Source organism: Macaca mulatta, chromosome 5 (assembly GCF_049350105.2).
Source record: "Macaca mulatta isolate MMU2019108-1 chromosome 5, T2T-MMU8v2.0, whole genome shotgun sequence".
Taxonomy (NCBI): domain Eukaryota; kingdom Metazoa; phylum Chordata; class Mammalia; order Primates; family Cercopithecidae; genus Macaca; species Macaca mulatta.
The window spans coordinates 97,104,010-97,115,055 of NC_133410.1; the positions used below are offsets into that span (position 1 = coordinate 97,104,010).

General features: G+C 39.1%; 1 non-coding gene across 1 annotated transcript; it reads right to left on the reverse strand.

Moving 5' to 3' along the window:
- Positions 1-606: 606 nt before the first annotated feature.
- On the reverse strand, positions 607-709 carry LOC114678604 (small nucleolar RNA U13). The gene has a single exon (XR_003730037.2). It is a non-coding gene; the product is annotated as a small nucleolar RNA U13 (small nucleolar RNA).
- Positions 710-11,046: the final 10,337 nt, after the last annotated feature.

The following is an 11,046-nucleotide window of genomic DNA, read 5'->3' on the forward strand; positions in this document are numbered from 1 at the left end:
CTAAAAGCATTCCCCCCTCTACATCCTACGTGGACATCTCCATCTGGGGAGGGGTGGGAGCATCCAGGTGGGGGCATCTGCACATTTTTTTTTTTTTTTTTGAGACAAGAGTCTTACTCTGTCACCCAGGCTGGAGTGCAGTGGCTCAATCTCAGCTCACTGCAACCTCCGCTTCCCCGGTTCAAGCAATTCTCCTGCCTCAGCCTCCTGAGTAACTGGGACTACAGGTGTGCACCACCACACCCAGCTAGTTTTTGTATTTTTAGTAGAGATGGGGTTTCACCATGTAGGCCAAGATGGTCTCGATCTCTTGCCCTTGTGATCTACCCACCTTGGCCTCCCAAAGTGCTGGGATTACAGGCGTCAGCCACCATGTCAGCCTCCGCACGTTTTAAATCTATTTCCACTAATCGTCCCACTGCCCACACCTGCTCTTCACGTCTTGATTTTGAACTCAGCTTCTTCAGGATTTCCCAAAATGAATGCTGCTAATGCTTGTTTACTTTTTTTTTTGGTTTTGTTTTCTATTCAAATAAATCCTATCTGATTTCAGTCCTCTAGGAATTCTTTAGAATTTTTGATCCACCAATGTCCCTTTTTCCCTCACATCAGACAGGTAATGTGCCAACATGGTAATAAGGTTTGAGGAAGGCACATTTTACAAATGAGTGTAAAACACAATCATCATGCTTACAAACCACAAGAGGGTCTCATGACACCTTTATACAGCATCCTTTTTTTAAAAACTGCTTACATTTTCGTGAAATTATGTCCAGAATTGGTGGGTTCTTGGTCTCGTTGACTTCAAGAATGAAGCCACAGACCCTCGTGGTGAGTGTTACAGCTCTTAAAGATGGTATGTCCAGAGTTTTTTCCCTCAGATGTTCAGATGTGTCCGCAGTTTCTTCCTTCTGGTGGGTTCGTGGTCTCCACTTCAGGAGTGAAGTTGTAGACCCTCACGGTGAGTGTTACAGCTCTTAAAAGCAGCCCGTCTGGAGTTGTTCGTTCTTCCTGGTGGGTTCATGGTCTGGTTGACTTCAAGAGTGAAGCTGCAGACCTTTGAGGTCAGTGTTACAGCTCACAAAGGCCACGTGGACCCAAAGAGTGAGCAGCAGCAAGATTTATAATAAATAAGGAAAGAGCAAAGCTTCCACTGTGCCAAGGAGACCACAGCAGGTTGCTGCCCGCTGAGGCAGCCTGCTTTTATTCCCTTATCTGGCCCCACCCACATCCTGCTGATTGGCCCATTTTGACAGAGTGCTGATTGGTGTATTTACAAACCTTGAGCTAGACAGAGTACTGATTGGTGTACTTACAAACCCGGAGCTAGACACAGAGTGCTGATTGGTGCATTTACGATCCCTTAGATAGACATAAAGGTTCTCCAAGTCCCCAGTAGACTCAGGAGCCCAGCTGGCTTCACCTAGTAGATCCCGCACTCGGGCTGCAGGCAGAGCTGCCTGCCAGTCCGGAGCTGTGCCTGCACTCCTCAGCTCTTGGGCCGTCAATGGGACCTTATGCCAGGGAGCGGTGCTCATCAGGAAGGCTCGGGCGGCACGGACGCCATCCTGGAGGGGGAGGCTCTGGCCCTGCAGGAGGCCACAGCCGAGGAGGAGGCTCAGACATGGCAGGCTGCAGGTCCCAAGCCCTGCCTGGCAGGGAGGCGGCTGAGGCCCGGTGAGAATTCCAGCCTGGTGCATGCGGGCCAGCAGTGCTGGGGGACCCAGTGCAACCTCCGCAGGTGCTGGCCAGGTTGCTAAGTCCCTCACTGCCCTGGGCCGGCAGCAACGGCCGGTCGCTCCGCATGTGGGGCTCGAGCCCGCACCTGTGCCCGCTGTAACTCATGATGGCCTGTGAGCGCCAAGCGCAACCCTGGTTCCCGCCCGTGCCTCTCCCTCCACACCTCCCCGCAAACAGAGGGAGCCGGCTCTGGCCTTGGCCAGCCCAGACAGGGGCTCCCACAGTGCAGTGGTGGGCTGAAGGGCTCCTCTAGCACCACCAGAGTGGATGCTGAGGCAAAGGAGGCGCCGAGAGTGAGGGCTGCTAGCACATTGTCACCTCTCAAAATGTTACAAAGAAATACAGAAGACAAATGCATTGGGTCCATCAGCAGAGATCAATGTAATCAGGCTACTATCTTGAGTTAGAATCTCCTTTTCCTGTGAATGTTTTCCTTCAAACTTTGAGGTTTTGTAGCAATACCAAAAGGATCTACAGAGTTTCAGTTTCAGACAAAGGACTTATTACATACATACTTGAAGGTATTGTTTTTTTACATTTCATTTGACTGATGTTTTGAATTATGTTATCTTGAAAATAAAAAATGAAAAAATTACTGTGTTCATATACTTATTTGTACTGTTTGATACTTTTGCAATGTCAAAATAAATATAATTCAATTATTTCCACAAAAAAATGGCTATTAAGTTTCATGAGAAACTACATATTTATATATATTCTCTAAATATTTATGTCTGATTTTTTTTTATTACACAGAAGTTAGGGCCTGCGTGAAGAATGGTTACTTGTTATATAATAATTCAAAAGAAGTGGAGGGCCTTAAACTGAGAGGTCCTTTATCAGAAAACAAACTCTGATACTACTTAATGCTACTGTGGGTTCAGTGACAGGCACGGGCATGTGCTATATTATAAAGATTTACATCTGTTCAAATTTTCTGAAAAGTAATTTGATAATCAATTTTGGAACCTAAAAATGTGTGTGATTTCTGATGTAGTAATTCCATTTCTAGGAATCTTTGCTAAGGAAATGGTCAGAAATTTAGTCAAAGATAATATATTTTTTAAAATGTAAACATACTACAATAGGAATAAAGAAATTATGATACATAGTTGTGGGAGAATATTATGCAGCGATAAAAGTTTAGGTTTTAAAATATTTTTAATAATCTAGATAAGCCCTAGAGGTACTACCAAATGTTACATGATTAGGGGAGGGTAAGTGATGGGAGGAAAACAGGAAGCAGAAAGGTACAGAGGGTATTTTAACTACATCTACAACTAAAAGATTGGAGGAGCATGCACCCAAATCTTAACATCAGTTAGCCAGGTGGTAAGTTTAAGAATAATTTTAACTTTCTTTCTTGCCCTTCACTATATTTTCTCTTTCTCCCTCTAAAATTAGTAGTATCAATTGTCAGAGAATAATATTATTTTAAAATATGAGGAGGGCATAATAGCAAGTTTCAGTTGTATAAAAAGCCTGTGGAGGCAATGGATTTCTGGTTGTATGACTAGAAATATGGATAAATCTGGAGCTGCCTACAAGTGAGTGAATAATTGTCATTTCAATTGTCTAAAAATTTAAATTTAAAATTTTATTTTTTTGTGACAGGCTGGAGTGGAGTAACACGATACCCCAATTCACTGCAGGCTCAACCACATGGGCTCAAGCAATCCTCCCACCTCAGCTTTCTGAGTAGCTGGGACAACAGGCACGTGCCACTGTGCTTGGCTAATTTTTACAAATTGTAACAGAGACAGAGGTCTCACCATGTTGACCAGGCTAATCTCGGACTCCTGAGCTCAAGCCATCCTCCTGCCTCAGCCTCCTAAAGTGTTGGGATTATAAGTGTGAGCCACTAAGCCTGGCTTCAAATGTGTTCCTTTGATATTAATGATCTCAGTTGGGCATTTGAGTAGATCTACACAGCAGAAAGATATGCCTGGCCTCACTGCTTCCATCTAAAAATAATGTATGGTTTTTATTTGAAGAAAAACTAGATGCTTTAGATACCAGGGCCAACAATGCAGAAGACAGTGCTTTGCTATGAAATACCAAGGGTCTGACTTCTCTGGCCAGGGCATTCTGCCTACTCATAGTGTTGGTTATGGGGTTCGTCAATTAGAGTCAAGGCTTTTATGAGAAGGAAACTTAGATTTGTTTGGATGATCAGAATTTTTTTTTTTAATTCACAGAATGTGAGAGATGACCCTGATCTTCAATGTCTGAGTCTAAGAGTTAACCAAATGTCAACCTTTAACGTAAAAGAATCTCCTTGGCGAATGCTTAATTTCCAGGAGAACTGGGACATAAAGTGTTCGTTAGATGCAAAATAAAACTCCATTGACCATTTTAGTTGAATCTTTGAGTTTAATACTATCTATCTTGATGTTAGGCACATTAAACAAATCTAACTATGTAGAGTTTGGCATCATGAATATGTAAAAGTTTCTCCTGACAATAATTGACTCAGAGGTTTAACTACTTCTATGCGACTTCTGGATTGAGATAGCTAGGAATATGACATCAGGAGAGAAGAGAATTTTCGGAAGTATTTTTCATCCGGTCATTACACATCCACAGTAAGAAGTATTCAACATCTCTTCGTTTTGGATTAAATACCAACAAGTATGTAAATTATTATTACTTTTACTGTGCTTTATGTAAATCTACAGGACAAATTCCTCTAAGAGTTTAAATTGAAGTTTGTCTACCCTTCCAAAATGTTTGACTTTTGTCATTGCTAACACTGTTGTTGGTTCCCCCAGGAGCTATAATCAATGCTGGATTTACCCAAGAGTTATGCTAAGCATATGCTTAACAATGCCAACAGAGTGAAGACACCAGAATCATTTTTTCAAACTTAATTGAATTTAATTTTAAGTCCCAGGATACATGTGTAGGATGTGCAAGTCTGTTAAGTACGTAAACGTGTGCCATAGTGGTTTCCTGCACCTATCAAATCATCACCTAAGTATTAAGCCCCACATGCATTAGCTATTTATCCTGATGCTCTCCCTTCAACAGACCCCAGTGTGTGTAGTTCCCCTCCCTGTGTCCATGTGTTCTCATTTTTCAGCTCTCTCTTATAAGTGAGAACATGTAGTGTGTGGTTTTCTGTTCCTGTGTTAGTTTGCTGAGGATAATGGCTTCCAGTTCCATCCATGTCCCTGCAAAAGACATGATCTTATTCCTTTTTATGGCTGCATAGTATTCCATTGTGTATATGTACCACATTTTCTTTATCCAGTATATTATTGATGGGCATTTGGGTTGATTCCATGCCTTTGCTAACCAAAATAATTTTTAAGGGGTTTGCTATTTCAAATTTTGCTTAAAATGCATCAAATTAAACATCATGGAAAAATGTTTGTTGATGTATCTTTTTTTTTTTGAGACGGAGTCTCCCTCTGTCACCCAGGCTGGAGTGCAGTGACCGGATCTTAGCTCACTGCAAGCTCCGCCTCCTGGGTTCACGCCATTCTCCTGCCTCAGCCTCCCGAGTAGCTGAGACTACAGGCGCCCGCCACCTCGCCCGGCTAGTTTTTTTTATTTTTTAGTAGAGACAGGGTTTCACCGGGTTAGCCAGGATGGTCTCGACCTCCTGACCTCGTGATTCGCCCGTCTTGGCCTCCCAAAGTGCTGGGATTACAGGCTTGAGCCACCGCGCCCGGCCTGTTGACGTATCTTATACCTAAAAAATTTAAATATCACATGGGATGGTATCTTAATGTTTTCAGGGGTTCTACTACAAACTCCTTGCTCATATTTGCTTCTTTGCTTTGGTTGTCATGAAGCACAGAATTAGCTTCAGTAGCTTCTTTTAATCTCAGTTTTAAGTAAGGTGAGAGATATCAACTTATGTTTATACTTTCCTGTACCATGTCTAAAATATGACTGATTCTTTTTCAATATGTATCCTGGGGTTTTCCTATGTGATTAGGGAGCAATTTAGATGCTAGACTAGTGGGCTCTACTTGGAATAAGAAGATAGTTCTTGAGAAAAAAGGCCATGGGAGTCCTCCCATGAGTAGTTATTGAGGAAAGAAGGAAACTAACATTTGTGGAATGCTTGTTATATGCCAAGTGTTGCTAAGTGACCACCAACTGTTCCCTCTTCTTCCTCTAGTTACAGTGGCACCATATTTCCCAGCGTCCCTTGCAGTCAGGTGTTGCCAAGTGACTCAATTACAGCTGGTGGGAAAAAAATGGAAATCTCCCAAAACATGATCCTATCTCTTTTCCTTCATCTGCTAATTGCATGTTTATGGCCAGTGTGACTTGGAAGCCCACAGGTTGAAGATGTCAGAACTCCATCTGCCTGACAATAGGACAGCTTGCTTGGCTGGCCTATAGCACGTATGGAGAATAGCTCCTAATCCTACTACCAGCCAGAAAAACGTGATTGGAGTTTATTTTTTAAGCCGCTGACATTAGGGGGGTTATCCATTGGAGTATGTTTGATTCAGTGCATCAACTTTCCTTATGTGGGCTCACCCACAGAATCACCTACATAAAACAGACAAAAAGGTTTTTAAAATTTAAATCATCCCACTATCTATACAGTGGGAACTAGTGCTCAAATTGCAGTCTGAACGTATTTTGTCTAATATACACACACACTCACACACATATATATATACGCGTGTATATTTATTTTGTGTATATGTTTGTGTATATGTATGTTTATATATATATAAATTACCATATCTCTGATGAAATTGTGTACAAATTAAATTTAGCATGGACAGTCACTAGTGCATCCCATTTAATTTTTATACCTATTGAGGTGGGATTGATTTTATAGATGAGAAGACTGAGGGTTGGGGCTCAGCTTAACTAATTTGTCTTAGGGAACTGTGTCAGGACTTTACACAGGTATGTCTGGCTTCAAGTATGCCTTTCCACAGTACGTCTCTACTTGATGTCTATTTACTTCCATGACAGCTCCCAAAGCAGTCTGGTGGAAGTGCTGCAAGCTGACGTGAGAGCGCTACCGTGTAGAGCTGTTGGTGAGTCCTGCTGTTTCCCCTGCCGAGAGAGCCTACTGAGTGCATTGCATTCATCCTTGTCCAGCTTCTTTATACTCTAATTCTACTCAAGGCACCCACTTGACTAAAGTTTGTCATGCTCTATCTTCAGTATAGCTTAAATTTAAAATTAAACATGTTGGACATAAAAAGATGTGTACATTTATGTTCATTGCAGCTTTTTTATGAGAGAAAAAAATGGAAAGAAACCAAATGTCCATCAACAGGAGTATGAATAGCCATGTTGTGGTATCTTTATGTAATGGAATACTATTTATCAATAAAAACAATGAGCTATTGATACATGCTTGCAAATAAATAGATACAAAAAGTATTATGCTCAGAAAAAGAAGCTAGACTGAAAATGAAACTTACTGTACAATTCTATTTCTATAAAGTTCAAGAAAAGGCAAACTAATCTATGGAATAAAAATCAGAATAGTGGTTGTCTCTGGCAAACAGAAACCAGAAAGAGATGTGAGGCAACCTTCCAGTGTAATGGAAATGCTTTATGTGTTTATTGGGATATAAACATTTATTAAAACTGGTTGAACTATATAATTAAGATCTATGTATTTTATTATATGTATTTATACCTTGGCTTAAAAAACAAGTTTGTTAAAGGCGTAAGGTTAATCTATATTCTAGTGCCTCCTTAAGCCCTATCAGTTTTGAAATCCCGCTAAGTGCATCCATCAGCATGGAATATGTTTGGATTACTGCATCAACCCTGCCTTACATGGACACAAACACAGAACCACAGGCCAAAACATGACATAATTTTGAGGGAAAACAAAAAGAAAACATACTCCTTAGAGTTAGATAATCTATAAGAGTTAAATTTAAAATAGCCCATAGTTTTCCCCTCAGCATTGTCTGGTGGTTGAAAGCTGCTGGGCCACTGCCCTCCATGTATATAGGAGTACCTAGAAGTTTCATGTGGGACCACAAGCCTTTCCCTTGCTGTGAATGTGGAAAAATGTAATTCCATTTGTAGTGCCTAGAACTTTGGTATGATTCTAAAAATAATGTGAATGTGAACACTATTGTAGGGTAATAGAAGAAACCTTGTAGTAAAAGGCAGGAAAATTGATTTCCAGTACTCTGAAAATGAAATAAATTCATGTAGGAGTTGGTGAAAGTTGTCTTCATATGTCTAAAACAATGAAAAAGTATATATCTCATTTCAACTAAATTCACACCTAACACCCACACTGGAATCTTTTTAAAGTTTCCTAGAATGCGTTTCTTTGATTTAGTTTTGATAAGCTTGCTGTCTGTTGAGAAAGAAAAAATGTCAAGTAAAGAAATATTATAAAAGGCATTGTAGTTGGTTTGTTTAGCCATCTCAGAATATGGATATTAAAGTGCTACTGGTGAGCCTCCTCACAAAAATTTATGAACAAAGCTCTTGCTTTAATTATCTTTGTATCTTCAGCATTCGTTTTGCACTGTGCCTGGTCCATAGTAAGTGGTGAAATGACGGATGGATGGATGGATGGATAGCTGGATGGATGGATGGATGAAAGAAACTTTGAAGCATCTGTTGCCTGTAACATCAAAGACTAACAAAGAGAAGAACTGGCTTCTATTACTACTAGCTTGTGGAAATATAAATTTGGAGCTTATGAAAAAGCTGAAATTAAGAGGCTACAAATCTCCTACTTTGCAGCCATTAGGTACAGAATTAAGTCTCTAGCTTGCTGGTGTTATGTGAATTGAAGAGAAAAATAGTCGTTTAGTGAAGGGATAAAAGTTTTGAACAATGTCCAATGTGAGTGAAAAAGATGACCATGTAATTCTCCAAGAAAGCGAATCCCTCTCGTTTCTCTTCTCATTTCAATCTTCCTTATTAAGTTTTAACTGCAGAAGCTGTGGTCTGTCAATTTTAAAACTGTTCAAAAATAATCAATAAAACCACCACACCATTTAACATTTATTTTCCAATATTTGACTTCATTCCCAGGTTCCCTGTGAATTGATTACTGCAATGGTCAAAGAAGTAAGTAAACCTTTTTGTTACTGCTCTAAGGTTAAAATGCTATTGTCTAAGACTAATGTGTCAACTTGGTAATTTCAAATAAGTTGAAGAATTTAGATATTTTTACTGCAAACCTCTACTCATTCTTTCTTAACATTAATAAGAAGTCACATTTATTAACTTCTATTCAGAATAAGCATTGAAAAGCATAAATACCATTTAGCATAACTCTTCAAACATTTTGGATTTAAGAGTAACAATTTCTATTCCATACCTTTTTCCACTCAGAGTTTTTAATATCAGTCACAATAATTAGACCTATCTTCAAAATTAATGGAAAAGAAAAGACAATGTAAAGAGTAAAACATTAATCAGAAAATGTAATTCATTGTTCTGCCATAATCAAAGAAGGCCACAACACACTGTGCTCCAGGAAACGGCATCTCTCATTTTTCCCAAGCATGTTGTGAATAATTGCATTGCTTTGAAACTTACACATATGATTTACATCAATTTCAACTTTGTTCGTTATTCTGCTTAGGGTGAGTAATAATCTTGTGAGTGAGTAATGAACAACTACCTTATTAACTTGGAGTTGACTCTTTCACTGTCTGGGTATATCTATAGCACAAAGTTTGAGCAATGCAATGGAAAGTCTTTACATTATGATCAAGGTATTTATTAAAACCTACTATTTATGATATGGTTCTTATAAAGAGCAAATGACAGTAACTCACATATAATGATTACCTCACAAGTGTTTAAAATGTCTTTTGCATTTATTATAAAGTGAATGACAATTGACAAATCAGCCAACATTAAATCTAGCTATAAATTACATAGTAATATCAAGTGTAAGTTAAATGGAAAGTGGAGTAATGAAGAGGCAGCAATGGAATATTATAGCTTAGCAAGAATGTGTTTCAGAAAATTGCAATCATTCTTTAAAGTTTGGAACAAATGGCTACATTGTGCTAACCAAACGCCTTCTTTCTTCAAATATAAATTTTATTTTAGGAAATGAATGAAGCAATGTTTTTCTCCCACTAGTGTCATGGAAGAGCTCTGTCAAGTTCTGAATTTTCTTGTGCCTTTCTTGTGATTAGGCAGAGTGAGGTGTTTAGTTTCTTTCTTATGATTATGCACAGTAAGGCATTTAGTTTCTCCATTAGGTCCATCTTTTTCTGCCACCTTCTTTGCTTGCACCTGTTACCCTAGCTATCACTGATACTGTGCTTATAACTTATCCATGGTCCCCTGAACTGGATAGTGGCCCCCATGTAAGCCAATGCCTCATTTGATCCACTCTGCTGCCTTTGTTGAAGTCTTTTAGATTTGGTTGTTGCCAAATAACCTACTCTTTTGTGACTTTCCTCTCTAGACTTGAACAGTATCTACTACCAATTTTAAAACACCCAAATTCATGGAAAACTTCTGTTTCTCATGGTGGCCAGCACTCGTTCCACCACAAAAACCAGTTCTGGCTTCTCTTGGGTGGCAGCTTCTCACTGTTCAATACAGTAGCACCAACAGATGCAAAGACTCTTCCAATTTACCTTAATAAAGTATGAATCTGAATGAGGAGCAGAGCTTTTGAGCTATTATAGGAAAACATAATTACAAGGAGGACTTGGCTCTGGTTTTGAATCAGCCTGAAATTGTAGGCAAATCCTTTGACCCCCACCCTTGATGTAAAACCACACGACCAAGAGAGGACATCATCTCCTGATGCCAGCTCATCAGATTTAAAGAAAAATGAGTTCCATGTGTTTTTCACAAAACCTGAAATTTTAATGAACTCTCCAGTCTATCATTCCATAATTGTACTTAAGATTTTCCTTATACCATGGAAGACTGAATCTGGCCTATTTTGACTATTACATTTGAGCTGATATTTCTATCAAGGAATGACTACTTCTAGATTTTTAGGTATTTATATATAAAATTGAAACACATTTTTTTAAAATATTGAGGTTATTTTTCTTCCAGAAGGGAGACTGCCAGGTATCAGGTGAAAATAGGCATTTTAACATTTTTGATGGTGGTGGTGATGAGAGTAAGAAAAGTTCATGTTTTCCAGAGTTGTTACATTTCTTGCTTAATCTAATTTATTTTATTTCTGATATTGGCCTATCCTTTAACTCATCATTACTTTATTCTATTTGATTTTATTATAAATTGTTTAAAAAGTTTTAGTTTTAAAAACCAAAGAGAGATGTTTGCCACATCCTTTGCCTCTGAACATGGCCATGCCTGGAGAATACAAAGGCATAGACAACTATCTTGACTTTC